General features: G+C 40.5%; 1 long non-coding RNA gene across 1 annotated transcript in view; it reads right to left on the bottom strand.

The window, feature by feature from the left end:
• Positions 1-21,211, bottom strand: part of LOC134808501 (uncharacterized) — a 42,686-nt gene that overhangs the window by 11,701 nt on the left and 9,774 nt on the right. The window contains exons 3-4 of the long non-coding RNA XR_010151576.1: positions 17,809-17,874; positions 15,357-15,417 (exon numbers count right to left, since the gene is read on the bottom strand). This is a non-coding gene — a long non-coding RNA (uncharacterized LOC134808501). The remainder of the gene's footprint in view (positions 1-15,356; positions 15,418-17,808; positions 17,875-21,211) is intronic.

Genomic DNA, 21,211 nt, shown 5'->3' with positions numbered 1-21,211 from the left:
GAGATTTAAGTAATAACTTTTTTGTTTGTTTTTATTTTTGTATGAGACTGGGTCTGGCTTTTTCACCCAGGCTGGAGTGCAGTGGTGCAGTCACAGCTCACTGCAGCCACTTCCTGGGCTCAAGCCACCCTCCCACCTCAGCTTCCCAGGTAACTTAGGACTACAGGTGTACACCACTATCATTGGCTAATTTTTGTATTTTTTCCAGAGACGAGGTCTCACTGTCTCACTGAGCTCAGGCTGGTCTCAAATTCTTGAGCTCAAGAGATTTACCAGTCTCAGCCTTCCAAAGTGCTAGGATTACAGGCATGAGACACTGTGCCTGGCCAGTAATTTTGTTTTATTATATTAAGGTCAGGTTTATACCACCTTCTTCTGATTACAGAAGTAATACATGCTCATTATATAACACTGGAAATGTAAGCAGTATAAAGAAGAAAATAAAAAAGAATATGAAAATCACTAGTGGTCCCATTGCCTACCGATACACTATGTGCTGCTTTCTAATCTTTACTTCCTCTCCCTCCATGTGTGTCTTTGTGTGTGTGTGTGTCTGTCTGTGTGGGTTTTTTTTTTTTTGGCACATAGGACAATAGCTGACATTTATAGCTCCCCTACCAGTGTTGAACATTATGTTAAGCAATTGAAAAAGTGTATTTTAACTCCTACAGAAAACCTATAAAGGGGAAGGGCAGTATAATTAACAGAATTTTCCAGATGAAAAGACTGGGACCTGACTTCAGGTCACATTTTATATACAGCATTGCATTTTACTTCAGACACTTAACAAAGTAAGTGTCCTGGAGAATCTTGGTCTGTTAGTCTATATAATAACATAAACATCTTTTGTGGGATTAATAGTTTTTCCAAAGCATGCCTGGAATGCTTGCATAACATTTTAGAGTTTAAATATGTTGTTTATCGCCAGGCACGGTGGCTCACACCTGTAATCCCAGCATTTTGGGAATCTGAGGAAGGTGGATTGCCTGAGCTCAGGAGTTTGACACCAGCCTAGCCAACACGGTGAAACCCCATCTCTACTAAAATGCAAAAAAATAGCCAGGCATGGTGGGGTGTGCCTGTATTCCCAGCTGCTTGGGAGGCTGAGGCAGGAGAAGTGCTTGAATCTGGGAGGTGGAGGTTGTGGTAAGCCGAGATTGCACCACTGCACCCCAGCCTGGGCAAGACTGAGAACTTGTCTCAAAAAAAAAATGATTTTATCAAACCATTTTCATCTTTGAAACATTTTAGGTCTCCTCTTTGGCTTTTTCACATTATAAATAATACTGTGATAAACATCCTTCAGCAGAAACCTTCATAGGCCAGCTTCCTAGAAGTAGAGGTATTAGGTCCAAGGTTGTGAATTGTTTTAAAGCTATTGATTTTTCTGGATAAAATTGCTTCCAGATATATTGTCCCATTGCATTGCAATCAGTGGATCTCACCTTCAGTATTTTGTGCAAAAAAAAAAAGAATGTTTCTCCTTTTAAAGATTGTATTTAAAATAGCTTTTAAATATTAAAAATTTGTATCTACAAATAAGAGACAGTGAAAAAAATAATAAAAGAAACATAAAAGTAGAAAGTAGATGAAAACATTAAAATTCAGATCACAGGCCTCTGTCATGGAGAAGACAGCTGCAATAGCTTTTTTGTTCTTTTATCTATCCTTGATACATTTTTCTTTTAATTAATTTTTACCCCAACTTTTAGTGCTGGCTGAGTTGTCGATTTGTTGCTGGGATGGAAAGAAGAAATTTGCACCTTGTCCTTTGCAGGTTATGAGAGCCTGTCTGTCCTCGTGGTTATGTGGATGTCTTTTAGATTATTGTGAATATTGAGCTTTGAAAATAAACTAACAGTCAATCAATTGCTGAGATACTATTACCAGTAGTGGGACACAATGTACATCATGTAGAGAGGCAGACTCGTCACTGACAAAAGGGCTGACCCCTGGAAAACCAGCACAGAGCCAGCTCTTCTGTCTGAATCCACTCTCTCCAAAACATAAGTCATGGAAAGAAATGAGTCTCAAGAAATGAGACTCTTACCGTGATGAGAGGGGGACACTGAAAAGCTACTTTAGTGATTAGGGAGAGAAGTCCCCTTTTGCATCCCAAATCAAGCAGAGGACTGGTAGTCCAAATATAATTTTGGAATAACCTGAGTCACCTGGGCCTTGAGGAATCCTGGCCTCTTAGTCCACATTTGCAGAAATATCAGAAGGTCAATCAGGAAGCTGGTTAGGCATCTCAACACAGGGTCAAAAAGCTCCTAGGTACGCAAATAAATGTGCACACTGGAAATTGAGTTCAGTAATTTTTCCATGGCCTAGAGAACTATGATGATGAAAATGTTCTACATTTGTGCTGGCCAGTTTAGTAGCCAATAGCCACATGTGGCTATTGAGTAACTGAAATGTGGCTAGTACAACTGACCAACTAAATTGTAAATTTTGTTTTATTTGAATTAATTTTAATTTTAATAGTCATCTGTGGCTATTGGCTACTGTACTGGGTAGCACAGAGATGAGAAATAATAGAAACTTTTTGTTCGGTTGTTTCAAGAGCTAACATTGTCAAAAGCTCAATTCCTGTTTTATGTAAGGTTTTGGTTTATATTTTCTCAAAGAAGTGAAGTACAGAAAAAAGAAAACAAAACAAAAGGATGATCAAGCAGAACTTTGGTAAGGAAGGGTGAAGCAGAGATACTTAACTCAGGGTGGGGACAACAGCAATGACCTTGTTTGAAATGCAGCTCCTGTCTCTGTGGCTCTCTGTGCTCTGCTGGGGCATCAGTTCCTTTACTTCTTAGTTAAAGCAGTTATTTTGATGGTGCAATGCTTTTTTGTTCAATAAGCATGATTTTTTACACAGCTGGTTTATCTCCAGTATGGAAGCTCTCTGCTTAATCATCTTGATTTTTCTGGGTTTGTTCCCACTCTGCAGATGTAAGCATGACACCTGTATCTCTCTCCCCAGGCTCTGATCTAGGATGACAGTTTCTATGATGTGCCCATCTAGAGAAATACTCAAATTGCAACTTTAGGAAGAGGAAAAGAGGGCCCTGCAAAAGGCATCTACAGGCCCCATGTGCTGTTCACCTTTCTTATTTATGGGTGAAGTGAGTCCTCATCCATTTATTGGGCAGTTACAAGCAAAGGAACTAAATGACTATGACAACGCACCTTGAGGTACAACAATTTTGTCTGTTTTGAGTTTCCACTGTTGAAAAAAACCTAGTTATTCCAATTAAGAATAGTTATAGATAGTACAGTGATAACATTTTTTTTGAGACAGGCTCCTGCTCTGTCACCCTGATTGGAATGCAGCAGCATGATCATGGCTCACTGCAGCCTCAACCTCCCTGGGCTCAGTGATTCTCCCACCTCAGTCTCCTGAGTAACTGGGAATGCAACACATGCCACCATGCCTAAATTTTTTTTGTATTTTGTTTTCTTTTGTAGAGATGGGACTTTGCCATGTCACCTAGGCTGGTATTGACCTTCTGGTCTCAAGTGATCCTCTCTCCTCAGCCTCCCAAAGTGCTAGGATTACAGGTGTGAACCAGCATGCCATGCCTATAGTGATATCTTTAAGTAAGCCTCTCCTATCTTCTTTTGAGCAGTTTTTCAAAGCAACAGGCACCTTATTAAATTAGAAAGTTGATGTGCTTCCCTAATGCCTGCTAATAAAGTAAAGAACTAAAGAACCTCTGTGATTTCAATGAAGTCCATTCAGATGTTATGGGCTACTTGTTACTGACAAGTATGGTAGGAAATGTAGGTCAAGCTGTCACAGGCAAATAGATCTTGCTGAAGAGGAAGAATTATTGGCTAAGATAACACCCTAGGACACCTGGCATACTTTAGACACAGCTAAATTGAATGCTTTCTGAGGAGGAGTGTATTAATCTGTTCTCACACTGCTATAAAGATATACATGAGAGTGGGTAATTCAAAAAGAAAAGGGATTGAATTGGCTCACAGTTCTGTGGGCTGTACAGACTTATGCTTATAGGGAGGCCTCAGGAAACTTACAATCATGGCAGAAGGTGAAAAGGAAGCAAGCACATATTCACATGGCTGAAAAGAGTCAGGGGAGGTGCTACACACTTTTTAAACAAGCAGATCTCAGGAGAACTTTATCATCAGACAGCACGAGGTGGATGAGGCTTAACCATTAGAAACCACCTCTATGATCCAGTCACCTTCCAGCAAGCCCCTCCTCCAACACTGACAATTACAATTCCACATGAGATTGGGGGTGGGGGGTGCACAAATCCAAACCATGTCAAGAAGCATTTTAAAAATTGAGGGAAGTTCTAATCAGATAGCAATTCAGGACAGGGCATTTCATCAGCATAACACTCCTCTCAATACATGCCAAAATGGGAAAAAGGAAAAATTGCAAGGACGAAGATGGGACACAGCAAAATGACAAGATGACTAACAAGATGACCCCTGTGGAAAGCATTTACTGATTCAAAAACCAAATAATGAAGAAAATAAGAGCAAATTTGCTGAGTTTATATGCTCTTTATGCTTAGTAGGGAAGGGCAAAAGCCAGCCCCTCAACATTGTTATTATTAATTAACATCATCACCACCTGCTCTTAAGTGTCTAGATACTTTCTGGAATCTAGTATTATCTTCACTCAAATGTTTTTTGGATATGCCCTTCGTGCATGTGATACTGCAAAAACATTCTACATTAGCCACAGCAAGATGGCTATGTAATAATTGGGATCACTTTAGGGGAGGGTATTTGTACCACATTTTGAGACAGAAAATGAAGTAAAGATGTCCATTTGTCAATTTCTTCTATGTTACGTCAAACATTCAAAGAGATTATTTTATTTATTTCAAAGATGTATACATGTTGAAATTAAAATTTAAATTAAGAAAATTTATAAACTGAGTCAAAAGAAAAGTAAGCGAGGCAGTTGGTTAATGTGTCGGTTAATGCCACCATAGTTCTGCATGCCCTGGAAGTGCCAGGCATAAACAACTCTAAAGTATTCGGCATGCAGCCAGGTGTGGCAACTCATGCTGTCATTCCAGGATGTTGAGAGGCTAAGGCAGGTGGATTGCTTGAGCTCAGAACTTTCAGACCAAGCAAGGCCACGTGGTGGAACCCCGTCTCTATGAAAAATATGAAAATTAGCCAAGCATGGTGGTGCCCGCTTTTAGTACCAGCTACTGGAAAGGCTGAGACGATCATTTGACCCCAGGAGGTTGAGGCTGCAGTAAGCTCTGGTTGCACCACTGCACTCCAGCCTGGGTGAAAGAGGGAAACCCTCTGCCCAGGACTCTTGGGATATGACTATACCCATAGGGACTGCCCACAGTAACCTCACATTCGAGTGGAAGTGGAGATCATATATACCTACACCAATATGTAGCAAAAAAGAAAAACAGAAATGATAGCAGAAATGGCCCAAAGAATAAAAGAAGGTGGGGGTAATGGAGAGAGGCTTTCTGGTGATAAAATTTGAACTGATTTCTGGAGAATGGGTTTAATTCCAATAGGGGGAGATGGACCAAATTTAATTTTGATGAGGGAAATGTCTTGAGCAAAATCTAGAAAAGGAAAATATGCCCATTTTAAGTTTTAATGAGTGGTCCAGTTGGGGTACAGTGCAAGAAGAGAGTTCTAGTGAAAAGGTAGTTGGTCTGATAGGTCAGGGTCTTGCAGGCAGAGGCAGATACTATCATTATTCCGTTTTTCAGATTGGAAAACAGACACAGAGAGTCCAAGGTCACAAAGACAGAAAGGGAATCTGGGCAGTCTAGCAGTAGCACCCTCTTCTTAAATGATCTATTAAAGGGCCTCTTCTCCAGGCACTCTAAAACCCTTCTCCATCTTTAGTTCCCCAGAGTACAGTGAGGCCCCCTGTCTACCTCACAGGATGGGGTCTCAGAAAAGCAACAGATCCCAACTCATACTAGCTTTTAAATAAAAAAATTTATAACCTTGCAAAACAAGAAGTGCAGAGGTTGGGCAAGAGCCAGCCCTGGTTCATTCAGCAGCTCAACAATAAATCCAAGGACCTGGGTATTGGTTCACCTCTCCACACCACCGTCCTCATGGGCCAGCTTCTACCTCCTCCTGAATACTGTGTCTTTGCCTAGTTTTCTCCCTGATTTTGGCTCAATTGCTGCTTCCTGGAGGCATCCTTTCCTGCTTCTGTCTTGGGGTCAGTCCGCCTTCACAGGCTCTTGCAGCACACCTGGGTCTGCTGCACTTTCCCTTATTACATAATTTTGTGACTAATGTCAGCTCTTTCTGTTAGATTCTAAGCTCCACTAGGGAAGAAATTCTGTGCATTTTTGATCACTATTGAACCCTGGAGTCTACCACTCAAATATTTGTCAAATGAGTAAATGGTAGCTCTGTGCAGGGCCAAGGAACACAAGAACCACAAGAAATCATCTGCCAAAATACTCATTACAGCTCACTCTCCTCTGGTGACATTTCCCTGAGGCACATTCCTGTTGGTTTCTTCCCCTCAAGAAGCATTCTTCTTTCTCCTTCCTATAAAAGCCAGGATTTTCTCAGATAGCCACACCATGCCCCATGCAAAGAGATTTGGATTATTCTACCATCTTGAAGCATTTCTGTGGAAACTGCTATCAGCCAGGTGGCCCATGACCTAAGTTGACCCAAGCCGACTGAAGGGAGGATGTATTCTATGCACCGTATGGAATTCCACAGGGTGCTGGTTGTCCCGGCTGCTGCTGCTGGTGGGCATCATGTAGTGAAGATATTTCTTTTTTCAGCATAGGCCTCAAAGGGTTCCAAATATCCACTTGCAGATTCTACAAAAAGACGGTTTCCGAACTGCTCAATGAAAAGAAAGTTTCAACTCTGCGAGAAGAAAGCACACATTACAAAGAAGTTTCTCAGAAAGTTTCTGTCTAGTTTTCATGGGAAGATATTTCCTATTTCCCCTTAGGCCTCAATGGGCTAACAAATATCCCTTTGCAGATTCTACAAAACGACGGTTTCCAAACTGCTCAATCAAAAGAAATGTTCAATTCTGTGAGATGAATGCACACATCACAAAGAAGTTTCTCAGAATGCTTCTGTCTAGTTTTTATGTGAAGATATTCCCTTTTCCACCATAGGCCTCAAAGCACTCCAAATATCCACTCGCGGTTTCTGCAAAAAGAGTGTTTCAAAACTTCTCAATCAAAAGAAAGGTTCAACTCTGTGAGATGAATGCACACATCACAAAGAAGTTTCTCAGAATGCTTCTGTCTAGTTTTTACGTGAAGATATTTCCTTTTCCACCATAGGCCTCAAAGCACTCCAATTATCCACTTGCAGATTCTACAAAAAGAGTGTTTCAAAACTGCTCAATCAAAAGAAAGCTTCAACTCTGTGAGATGAATGCACACATCACAAAGAAGTTTCTCAGAATGCTTCTGTCTAGTTTTTAAGTAAAGATACTTCCTTTTTCACCATAGGCCTCAAAGTGCTCCAAATATCCATTTGCAGATACTACAAAAAGACTGTTTCCAAACTGCTCAATCAAAAGAAAGGTTCAACTCTGTGAGATGAAAGCACATATCACAAAGAAGTTTCCCAGAAAGTTTCTGTCTAGTTTTTATGTGAAGATATTTCCTATTGCCCCATTGGCCACAATGGTCTCACAAATATCCCTTTGCAGATGCTACTAAACGACTGTTTACAAACTGCTCAATCAAAAGAAATATTCAACTCTGTGAGATGAAAGCACACATCACAAAGAAGTTTCTCAGAATGTCATGTAACCAAGGTATTGCTAGTGCTTATGGAGAAAATAGAGCAAGTGGAGAGAAACTGAGTAGGTAAAAGTGGACAGGGCTTGGTGATGTTTGGGATATGAGGGATAAGACAGAGGATGGTCTTAGGAAAATCTCCTGTTCCTTCTTTTTGGACAATGGTATAGATGAATAAAAGTTCCAATCACTGGGATAGAAAACACTTGGAAAATATGAGATTCATCCAGGCGAGTCTTTCATAAACTATTCCATAATCAGTTTTATAAGTGAAAGGGAGTCAGAACTCATCTCAACCTTGTTTGCTCCTATCATACTGTGTTGTACCCTGTTGGATCTACTTATCATATTCTTCCTGGTAGCAGACTTACCTACTAATGTTTGCACTTACTCCTTGCCGGCCTGGAAGCTCTGAGGCAGCAGGAGCAGTGTGTGTGCACACGTGTGTGTGCACTTTCTTGGGTGTGTGTGTGTCTGTGTAATTGGATTCCCCACAGCACATTATTGTTTTATCCATAGTAAATGGTGGATGAATATTTGCAGTATTTAACTGGACTGCAGCATTGTGGAGGTCAGATAACCACATTTTGATAGACAAGTTGCATTCTAACCTTGAAGCAAACAAGATGCCCATCTTATCAGCCTCCCTCACACTGGCTGTGCCTTTCCTTTGTGGTTGTATGTTTACAGAGCTCATCCAACAAGCTTCTTAAAAAGCGGATTGGACCTTTGCCAGCCTCTGGCTGCATGGCAGGGTGACTGTGTCTTTGAATATCCCTGATGAAAGCTGGTCATCCTTTTGTCTTTGGGTGAACAGACTACTCAGGAAGGCAGGGATGAATGCACCCCCCACCCTGCTTTCTTGTTAATGAGTTTGCAATTTATTTTGGCAGATCTGAAATAATATTTTGAAGGCAGCGTAGAAGCAGATGGGGACATTACTTGTAATTGTTTAATACTGTTATGACATGACATTTGCTTACAGAAAGAGAGGCAAGCCGCCATTTTCAAGGGAGGGCATAGTCATCGACTGTGATCCTGGTGTCCATGTTGGAATATCATGGCAACTATCTTCCAGCACTGGACTTGATTACTTCTACTGCATTCCCAGTGATAGCTGAGTTGCTTAATTTACTTTCTTCAACACCGTTTGTGAAAGGGAAGCTAGAAAACTGCACTATGTATAGCTTAGTGCACTGAAAATTTGACGTTATCAAAGGAGCCATGATCTCGTCTCTCTCTATCCCTCTCCAAATGTTTTCTATAATTATATTCAAAGGCTCATGGGTCTTACCATGGGTCATCAAGGGAGGGCTGGTAACTCTTTCAACCACAGGTAAAATATTACAAACATCTGAAACCTGCATTTTTACAGGTGAGAGAAATGAGGCCAGAAAAGTTAAGTGCATCATGTTGAATACAATTTTATTTGGTGATCAGGCAGCCCTGGGTTCAAATCCTGGCTCGATTGCTACCAATTAAGCCACTTAACTCCATCTGAGCCTCAGGTTGTCCATCTGCATAATAAGCAGTAATAGCAGCTATCCTGTAGGACTACTGTGAGAATTACAACTCAGGCAATGACCATGATATTTCTTGGCACAGAGGTGTTCACTACTTAGGTAGTGTTATTATTATTGTGTCTAAAGTCACAAAGGGAGTTTTTGAGAAAGCTGGAATGAAAACTTGTTTCTCTCAACTCTGACCTTATTAGAGCACACTGTTGCTTGAATAAAGCAGCCCTGCAGTCTCACAGTGGAGGGTGTTTGTAACATCTGCTCAGGCACGGTTTCATTTACTATATACCCAGAGACTAGCACTGTACAAGTTGTGGGGAGATACTCATGTGAGTTGGTGGACATTTGGTCAAATATTTTCCCTAAACCCAGGTCTCTATGGCATTCTACAGAACACTCTGCATCCTTCTAAGGGACACTGGAAGAGCAAATGGATTGTACAGTGAGTTACAAATAAAATGGCCAATCTCAGCATGAAAGACTGAGGGTGTTACCTGAATAAGGATGCAGACCCTCCATCTACATATAAGCAAACCTAGGTGACCATGAGCCTGCCAGAAAGAAATCACATGCTATGTAAAGGCTTAGTAACAGCGATGAATATTTGAACTTGAACTCCAGCTCCAGAGCAGTTCAGTGGCCTCTCTTCCAGGAACAGAAGCCAAAGCAGCTCAGGATTCTTGAAGGCTCTGAAAGGTCAGTGAGAATCCTGGTATATGTTAAGACTTTCCCACCAAAGAAGGGCTCCATGTGTAGAGACTGAGAAACGATTCCCAACTTTGGTCCCTTCAAAACCAGAAACAAAGGTGGGGGATAGCCCAATTAAGTGGCCCTAGAGATTTGCCCAGGAGCTGGAGCCTTCCGGAGAAGTCCAGTTTTCCTATGCAGGGAGAGGACTGGGAGTTTTCTGGTCACAAGCGTTCTGCCTTTGTTTTCATGAAGCTATGTCTCTTACTTGGTAAGAAAAATGGAACTGCATGCAGCTGCTGAAAACTTTAACCAGAAACCCAAAGATGTTGGCACAAAGAAAGGAGGCCTGAAGAAAACAAGTGACCATGGAAACACATTTAGCTCTTAATCTGACCCATTTCTCATGGGCCAGGCCTGGTGCCAGGAATGCAGTGATGAATAAGGCCTGAGCTGAGATTGTGAGGATGAGAGGGAGTCCACCCTGTGGGGATCTGGGATGATAGAAGGGCTCCACAGATGGAGGACCCGGGTGGCCAGAAGTTCTGCTGAGTGGAAAAGGGCTCGGAGTAACTGAGGTCAGCTGGATTCCTTAAACACTGCCCAGAGCCCTTGAAGCCATCTAAGGGCACACTTCTCAGGGCTGCTCCGAACCACACTCAACCGGGAATCTTTTAAGGACAGGTACTGGGTTAGGCTTGCCAGAGATGGTGCAGTTTCTCCCCGCGGCGGTAGAGGAACAGACCGCCTCTGTGCAGGAGCGGGGCCTCACAATGCCTTGGACTAGGGCAAAGAAGGATCTCCGCCTCTCCCCGTTCTGGGCTAAGACATGGCAGGACGCCGACTCATGGATCCATGGACTCTGGCACCAGAGGACCCCCACTCTCCAGCGCCCTAGACTGAAGCAGAAGACCTCAGACCTGCTCCGCCCTAAACGAGAGTACAGTGGGACCCGCGACCCGCCCTGGTCTCAGGCACTGGAGGACCCCTGCAACGCCATGCGCTAGACTATGCTACTGAAGGACCTCTCCCGTGGCTCCGCCCTGGACTAAGGTACCGGAGGATCCCCGCCCCGCCCCGCCCCGCTGTGTCCTGGGCTGTGCCACTGCAGAACCCCCACCCCTCCACACCCTGGACTGTGGCTCCCGAGGACCTCGGCCCTGGCTCGCCCTGAGCTATTCCTGCCCATCTGTGCTCTGGACTGTGGATCCAGAGGACCTGGTCCTGAGGCAACTTGGGCTACCGCCTGGGCTCCTGGACCTCAGTCCCGCCGGGCCCTAGACCAAGACAGGGGAGAACCTCTGACCCACCGCCCCCTGGATAGGGCACCAGAGGACCCACACCTTGCCGTGCCCTGGACTACAGCACGGAGGGACCCCGATCCACCGGGCACTGGGCTCCTGCACAGAGGAACCCCCGCCATGGAGATCTGGACTATCCTTGCCCCACCACACCCTGAACTACTGCACGCCAAGACCCTCGCCTGAAAGCGCCCTACACTCTGGCATGGGGGAACCCCGCCCCGCAGAGCCCTGGACTCTGGCATCGGAGTACTCCCACTCTATTACGTCCTGGACTTCTGCACCAGAGGACTCCTGCCCCACCGCACCCTGGACACCTGCACTAGAGAACCCTGCCCCATCGCCCCCTAGACTATGGCACGGGAGGATCCTTGCCACCGACTTTAGAACGATAAGACCCCTGACCCGCCATGAACTGGATTCCAGCACTGGAGGACCCCCTGCCACGGCGCTCTCTGGGCTACTGCTGCCCCACCGCGTCCTGCACTACAGCACAGCAGGACTGCCGTCCCTCCGCGCACTGGACTGAGGCACAGCAGGACCAGGGTCTCGTGCGTGGTGGACTGCAGGCCGAGGTGACCCCCTCCCCGCCGCGCGTTGGACTATGGCACAGGAGGACTACCACTCCCGCATGCCCTGGACCACTGCAGGACAGGTCCCCCACTCCGCCGCACCCTGGAATATGGCACTGGAGGACCCCTACCCTGCCGCTCTGAGGACTCCACCACCGAAGACCCTCGCCCCCCTGTGCCCACGACAAAGGCAAGCGAGGACCTGGCCTCACCGCCCCGTGGGCTATCGCATAGGAAAACCCCCACCTCACCTCCACCCCGCGCCAGAGACTCTGACAAGAGAGGACCCCTGCCCCCTGCTCCCCGGACTACAGCGAGGCAGGAACCACACTCCTCCCAGGTCCTCACTATGGCAACTGTGGACCCCCGCCCTGGTACCCATGGACTAAGACACTGAAGGACCGTGACCCCACCACGCCGTGAACTCCAGCATTGGAGGACCACTGCCTTACTGCGGACTCAGGCACTGGACTATCACAGGGCAGGATCCCTGTCCTGCCATGCCCTACATTATGGCACGGGAGGACCCAGCCTCACTGTGCTCTGGACTGCAGCACCGGAGGACCCCTACACGGAGGACTCCCGTTCTGCCACGTCCTGGACTCCTGCAGAAGAGAACCCCCGCCCCGCTGCACCCTGGATATAGCAAGGCAGGAATCCTGCCCTGTCGTGCTCTGGACTGTGGCACCAGAGGACCCAGCTCCCGGCAGCCTGGACTATGGCACCAGAGGACCCAGCCGCCCGCTTCCTGGGCTAAGGCACAGTAGGACCCCGCCGCATCGTGTACTCCTGCTCAGGAGGACACTCGCAGGGCGGCGCACTGGACTAAGCTACTGAAGGAGCCCCACCCCTGCCTAACCCTGGACTAAGGCACTGGAGAACTCTTGCTCTGCAGAGCCATGGACTCTTGCACAAGAGAACCTCCGCCCAGCCGTGCCCTGGACTGTGGCACAGTAGGGCCCACACCACGCCATGGACTCCTGTACTGGAGGAAGAGTAGTGATAAATGTCCAGGTTTACAACTTGAAAAGTAGCAATCAATGTGCCACAATAGATGGATGTGATGTAAAATTACAAATGATGAAAACATTATGTGTAATTGCCTAGCCAGAACAATTACACAAGACAAAGATGTAAAAGAAATCCACATAGGGAAGGAAGAGGTAAGATTGTTTCTGTTTTTTGAAAATATAATCTTAAGATAGAGAAAATCTTAAAGATTCCACCAAAATAAATGGTTATAGCTGATGAAGAAATTCAATAAAGTTAATAGTTACAAAATCAACATACAAATATCATTATTGTTTCTATTAACTAATGACAAACTATTACCTGAAAAATAAATTAAAGGCAATTCAATTTATAATAGAATCAAAACAGATATATAAATATATAAAAGAAAGGAGTAAATTTAATCAAAAACACAAAAGATTTACATACTGAAAACTATAGCACATTGATGAAAAAATTAAAATGGCATAAATGGAGAAACATCCTTTATTGATGGATTCAAAAATTACTATTGTAAAAGTGTCAATGCTACCCAAAGCAATCTACAGATTAAATGCAACCACTATCAAATTCCAATGTCATTCTTCACAGAAATAGAAAAATTACTGCTAAGATTTGTATGGAACCACAAAAGACCTGGACCAACCAAAGCAATCTTGAACAAAAAGAACAAAGCTGGAGGCATCAGACTACCTGACTCCAAACTATATTACAAAGCTATAGGAATTAAAACAGCATAGCAATGGCATAAAAACAGACACGTAAAACAGTACAAAGGGATATAGAACCTGTAAATAAATCCGTGTGTCTGTGGTCAATTGATTTTTTGATAAAATAACTAAAAATACGCAGTGAAGAAAAGTATTTTCAATAAATGGTGTAGAAAAAACTGACTATCCACATACAGAAGAATAAAATTTGACTTTTATTTTGCTCTTTATACAAGCATCAAATCAAAATTAAAGTTTAAATGTAAAACTACTACAAGGAAATATAGAAGGAGACTGTATGACATTGGCCTGAGCTATGATTTTCTGTAGATTATTCCAAAAGGCAACAAAAGCAAAAACACACAAATGAGACTGCATAAAACTTAAAAGCTTTTCCACAGGAAAAGAAGCAATGATAGAATTAAGAGAACCCACAAATGGGATAATATTTTTAAACCATACATCAGATAAGGGGCTCATATAGTAATATATAAGCAACTCAACCTACTCAAAAATAAGAAAAAAACTATGCTTATTAAAAAATAAGCAAAGAATCAGAATAGACATTTCCTACGTCATACAAAAGGCCAACCAGGTACATGAAAAAATCATAAACATTCCTAATTATCAGAGAAGTGCAAATCAAAGCCACAATGAGATATCACCTCACACATTTTACTAGGGCTATTATAAAAAAAGATGGAAGATAAGTGTTGGTGAGGATGTGGAGAAAAAGAAACCCTGTACACTGTTGGTAGGAATGAAAATTAGTACAGCCATCTTGGAAAACAGTACGAAGCTTTCTCAAGAAATTATAAATATATTTACCCTATGATCCATCAATCCCACTTCTGGATATGTGTCCAAAGGAATTTCAATCAATATGTCAAAAAGAGACATCTGCAATTTCATGTTCATTGCAGCAATATTCATAATAGCCGTGAATTAGAAACAACCTAAGTGCTTATCAACTGAAGAATGGATAAAAATATGTGGAAAAATTGGAACCCTTCTACACCACTGGTGAGATCTTAAAATGTAAAACAGTCTGGCAGTTCTTCAAATGGTTAAACATAGAGTTATCATATGACCCAGCAATTCCACTCCTATGTATTTACCAAAAAGAAAAGAAAACAAATGCTACACAAAAAGTAGTACACAAATGTTTATAGCAACAAAAAGTAGAAAAGAACAGAAATGTTCATCAACTGAGGAGTGGATGAATAAAATGTGGTGTGTCTATAAAATAGAATCTTATTTGTAAACAAAAGGGAAAAAAGTGTTAATGCATGCTCCAAAATGGACGAACATTAAAAATATGTTAAGCGAAAGAAGTGAGTAAGAAATGACTATGTGTTATTATGATTCCATTTATGTGAAATGTCCAGAATAGGCAAATTCATAGTCAGAAATTAGATGAGTGGTCACCTAGACTAGGAGGGGTTTTAAAAAGGCTGGAAAAAATAGGGAAAGATTGCTAATGGGTGCAAGTCTCTTTTAAGGAGCATTAAAATGTTCTAAAATTATCTTATGAAGATTATTTGTCCACCCAGGTAATATACTAAAAGAATTTGAAGTTTGTACTTTAAATGAGTGAATTACATAATGTATGAATTATATCTCAATAAAGCTGTGGAAAATTAAAAGTATATGTAGGATGCATACAAAAATACTACTTATCTTTATAAATGAATGAAATTCTGTCATTTGCAAAAACGCGGATGAATTTAGAGGACATTATACTAAGTAAAATAAGCCAGACACAGAAAGACAAATATCTCATAATATCACTTACATGTGAAATCCAAAAATGTGCACTCATAGAAGTTAAGAGCAGAATGGTGGTTTATCAGAGGCTGAGCAGGTCGGGCGGCGGGGGTGGAAAAAGGGGAAATATTCAATGGGATAATGCTTCAGTTAGGAGAAATACATTCTGGTGATATGGTACACAGCAAAGTGACTGCAGTTACTCATAATATAGTGCATATCTTAAAAGCGCTAAAATAGTACATTTTAAATGTTTCACCATAATGTAATAAATATCTGAGGTGAAGGATATGTTATTTAGCCTAATTTGTCCATTTCACAATATTTACATGTATTGTACCACATTGTACCCCATATATATTTATCAATAAAAACAAAATTTTCAAAAGTTAGAAACTAACAGATGTGCTAGATCTTCATCTGAAGATATTTCTGAGAAAAATGTATCTGTTTTCTTTCAGAAGAAATTTACACTTAATAGATATTATGGTAACTAAAGTAAGGCAGATAATTTTGGCCATCAGCTTATATTGTGGGATAATCTCTTTTTGCTGACCTTGTAAAAGCTGTGGCATATTAACAACAAGTAGGAAAAATTTTTTATCATGATCAGGTAAAGGTTCTGCATGCTTCTATTTTGAATAATATTTTCCCCTTAGAATCACAAAGTGTGAATGCCTTTTATTTCAGAGGTCTAGCCCTAAATGGTTTAGTCAATTACATCATGCATTCTGAAATAAGTACTGGTGCATTTGTGAAGGTACTATATATAATTGCGTTTTTAATTTAACCATCATGTAAGTCTACTGTTCTAGTTAAGAGTCTATATTTTATAGAGGCCCTCCATATATATATAAGAGCTTTGCTGACAGTATATCCATTAAATTTCAAAGATAAGTAAAGAACAATTTTGCTTTCATTTATTATTATTATTATTATTTTTCAAGGCTAGTCAAGTGAAGCAGTGGGAGTGGAGAAGGAACTGCTTTAATTTTTATATGTTGGTGTGACAGGCTATATATTTGTCTGCTGAATTTTAGAAACAAAGTGAAATATTTATTTCATATTTCATTAGATAGGGATGATGATTACATTGAGGGATTGGGACTAGACTGAAGGCACCACATCATCAATCACTTGGAAACAAAATTTTGCCTATGTGTTATGTTATATTGGCAAAAACTTTTATTGTGGCAGGCAATATAGCTCCTTATTGAAATATGTGACAAATGCAGAGAAAAAAAGGCAGTATTGGTTATCAAGGGATATTTAGGCCTGAGATACATGATGCAAATATTGAAAACATACACTTTTTAAAAATTAGATTTAAAATGTAAATTGAAGCAGAGCATTTAGAAAAAGACATAATATCTACTATAAAAGTCCTGGGTTAGTAAAGTTAAAATACTAAATGAAAAAATAATGCTTCTTGGGTGGCTTAAAATCAAATATGAGACAAAAAATTACTCAGAAATTTTTCTAAGATTAAAAACATGTATACAGTTTCTTTGATACAAAATGAAATAAATGTCTGGATGTAACTTTAATAGAATAGAATAGGGAGACAAGGGCAAAGAGCAGGTGCATGCAGAATGAAGTGAACATATTATGGTAACAATGAGAGGGACAGAGTTGAATGATTGCTCTTGGGGACAAGGGGTTTTGATGTCTAAGTTAATGACAAATCTTTTGTTTGCACCTTAAAAAAATGTAACTTAAACTTGGTGAAGGAATAAAGGGTGGTTGGGGGGATGATTCTTTGTACATTAAACTTGTTTTAATGACTAATGAATTAATCATAAGTTCAAATGATTTTATGGAGGCCCTTTCTTTTTTATTTGATGTTTCTGGACTCCTTTATTCTTTGTATTTGCTCCATTTTTACCTACTTCAACAATTTTTACCCTCGAAGTTTAGGAAACACTGTAACCAAATGTTCCAACATGATGTGATCCCTGAAAGCATTTGCAGCTGGGGGATTAGAAGAAAAGGGCTTTCTCTTTCAACAAATGCATGTTAATCTCGATGAAAACTCGGAAGTTTAAACATGGTCCTCCTTGGGTCATGTGGCTACCCCAGGACCAATCATTGCACAAACATAGGAGATAATCTCAAAAGCCAGGCTGGAGTCAAGTTTATCCAGTGGAGTTTCCACTTTAGAAATCAGTTTTGTCAGCCTTTGTGTTTGCATATTACAGACATGATAGCTGTCTATTCCACTTCTATTAGAGATGAAAACTAAGAGCATATGCCCATTCAAAGGATTTTACATGAATCTTCATAGCAGCTTTACTTGCAACAGCCAAAACCTGAAAACATTCCAAATGTCCATGGCAGGTGAATTTGTGACTTATAAACTTACTATGGTATACGTATATAATGAAATAATACTCCCTAGTAAGAACAGAACAATTGATAGATGTAGCAACATGAATAAATCTCAAAAATAGTGATGCTGAGTGATCAGAAAGTATACATACCATATGATTTCATGTATTTGGAAATAAAAACTCATGGATAGTGACTGGAAGTGGATCAGTGGTTGCCTGTGGAAGGGATGGGGATAGGCAGGAAAAAGTGAGTAGAAAAAACACAAGAAAACTTTGGCGGTAAAGGTAATGGATATGTTTGCTATTTTAATAAGTTGCTGGTTTTATAGAGCTACAAATGCCAAGAATTATCAAAATGTACAATTGAAGTATGTGCAGTTTATTGCATGTAAATAAACCTTTTAAAAATTAACCGATACAAATTGACTTACATGACCAGAAAGCTCTTGAAAAACTCTCCTGTTTTCTCCCCTATTTTTATTCTTGCATGCCCTTATAGACTGTGTTAACACATTTCTCATCTTATGGTTCTTTTGTGTCTACATTTCTCCAGGTCAATGTAACTATCACCATAATTTCTTGGTTTCTCTTTAGTTCATCAGTAATTATGAGTAATGTATTGAAATGTTCATGATATGTTCATGCATTCAGAATCCTCTGCTCGCTGATCTACATAATAGTGAATTATGCTATCAACAATTACACAGTATATTGCTTTTTTTTTTTCTTTTTTGAGACAGAGTCGTGCCTGGTTACCCAGCCTGGAATGCAATGACACATTCTGGGCTCACTGCAACCTCCACCTCCCGGGTTCAAGTGAGTTTCCTGCCTCAGCCTCCTGAGTAGCTGGGATTACAGGCATCTGCCATCATCCTCGGCTAATTTTTGTATTTTTATTGGAGACAGGGTTTCACCATGTTGACCAGGCTGGTCTTGAACCTCTGACCTCAGGTGATCTGCCTGTCTTGGCCTCCCAAAGTGCTGGGAATATAAGCATGAGCCACCACGCCCAGCCAGAATATTGCTACATTTGCAAATAGCTACAAATGACCCTGATCTGGACACACTGAGTTGACCATAGCTTTGTAAAAGAGGATAGCATTGTAAAACTACAAAATTAGACTAATAATAAATAACATAGAATGCTTTCAGTAGAAGAAATAATACTATCCTAAGCAAAAATAAATAAATAAATAAAACTGGAGGAATTATATTTTCTGACTTCATATTATACCACAGAATTATAGCAACCAAAAGAGTATGGTACTGGCATAAAAATAGACCCATAGATCAACGGAACAGAATAGAGAACCCAGTAACAAATGTACATACCTACAGTGAACTCATTTTTGACAAAGGTGCCAAGAACATACACTGGTGGGAAATGGTATTGAAAAAACTGGATATCCATATGCAGAAGAATGAAAACAGACTAGTATCTATCACCAAATACAAACGTAAAATCAAAGTTGTTTAAAGATGTAAAGCCAAGACCTCAAACTATAAAACTAGTACAGAAAAACTTTGGGGAACACCTCCAGGACATTGGTCTGGGCAAAAATATCTTGAGCAATACCCCACAAGCACAGGCAACCAAAGCAAAAATGGACAAATGGATCACATTAAGTTAAAAAGCTTCTGCACAGAAAATGATACAATCAACAAAGTTAAGAGACAATCCACAGAATGGGAGAAAATATTTGCAAACTACTCATCTGACAAGGATTAATAATCAGAATATATAGAAAACTCAAACAACTCTTTAGGAAACAATCTAATAACCTAGCTAAAAAAAGGGGGGGCAAAAGATTTGAATAGGTATTTCTCAAAAGAAGACCTACAAATGGCAAACAGGTATAAGAAAACTGCTCAATATCACCGATCATCAGAGAAATTTAAATCAAAACTACAACAAGATATCATCTCACCACAGTTTATATGACTTGTATGCAAAAGACAGGCAATAACAAATGCTAGCAGGGATGCAGAGAAAAGGGAACTCTTGTACACTGCTCCTGGGAATGCAAATTAGTAAAACCACTAAGGTGAACAGTTTGGATGTTTCTCAATAAACTAAAAGTGGAGCTACCATATGATCTAGCAATCTTACTGCTGGGTGTATACCAAAAATAAAGGAAATCAGTATGTCAAATACATATCTGCACTCCCGTATTTGTTGCAGCACTGTTTACAACGCTAAGATTTGGAAGAAACCTTAGTGTCCATCAACAGATGAATGGATAAAGAAAATGTGGTACATATACACAACGGAGGACTATTCAGCCATCACAAAGAATAAGATCCAGTCATTGTCAGTAACATTGATGGAACATTATGGATCATTATGTTAAGTGAAATAAACCAGGCACAGAAAGACAAATGTCACATGTTCTCACTAATTTGTGGAATCTAAAATCAAAACAAACTCATGGACACAGAGAGTATAAGGATGGTTATCAGAGGCTGGGAAAGGTAGCGGCAGGGGGTGTTGTGGGAAGGTGGGGATGGCTAATGGGTATAAAAATAGAGAGTTAATAAGACCTACTATTTGATAGCACAATAGGGTGACTATATTCAATAATAATTTAATTGTACATTTTGAAATAACTAAGACTGTAATTGAATTTTTTATAACTTGAAGGATAAATGCTTGAGGGGAGGGATACCCTATTCCCCATGATGTGCTTATTTCACATTGCATGCCTGTATCAAAACATCTCATGGACCCCACAGATACATACACATACTATGTACCCACAACATTTTTAAACAATCTAATACAATTTTTTAAATGGCACTTACTTTTTGTTACCTTCAACTCTTGTAAAATATATTCTATTATTTATGATTAGCCCTGTTTGAAAACAAATTTTAAAAACACTATTGAAAACCAAATAAATGGACTAGGAGTAACTTGCATAAAAATGACAGAAATTGCTGCTACTTCTTCTAATTATTGAGATGGTATTTCTACATTTGTGAAATTATCTGTGATAGAAAGTTGAATTGTTTCCAACATTATTTTTATAATTAAATATGTTATATTGCTACTTCTTTAAAAGTAGCCTTTAAGATATTACCAATCTACTTTAAAGTCTACTTGCCAAAATATTAAACTATTCTTAAAAAAAGTAATTTATTTAATTACCTAACTTCCTCAAAGCAATGTCCTAATTTTCTCAAGCAATTATCTGATTTTCTCAAGCAATTGATATTAGCAAGTTGTGCTAGTTAACTGCTGAGAATCATTGTCTACATATCAGATAAACCACCTGTCAATCCTTTAAAGAAGATTTTATGAGCCTTAGATATGGTAGTCCAATCTGTATCACTGACTTTAAACACTGGATAATTGACACTCCATGTTGCCTGTAAGCCTATTTCACAGCAGCTGAGTGATGTTAATAGGTACTTCTTGGAGTGCCATTTTCCTTGTAACCCTTAGATTAATTCAGATTGACTGAGTTCTGTGTCAGTGGAAATTGCCAGAATTACATCATTGTGCTTTGCATCTAGTTTCACTTTTCCAAAAGCCTACACAGATTTCAGATGT

The sequence above is a fragment of the Pan troglodytes genome, chromosome 16 (assembly GCF_028858775.2).
Source record: "Pan troglodytes isolate AG18354 chromosome 16, NHGRI_mPanTro3-v2.0_pri, whole genome shotgun sequence".
NCBI lineage: Eukaryota > Metazoa > Chordata > Mammalia > Primates > Hominidae > Pan > Pan troglodytes.
Note: the sequence above shows the minus strand (reverse complement) of the source record. Positions and strands in the feature narration are given on the sequence as shown.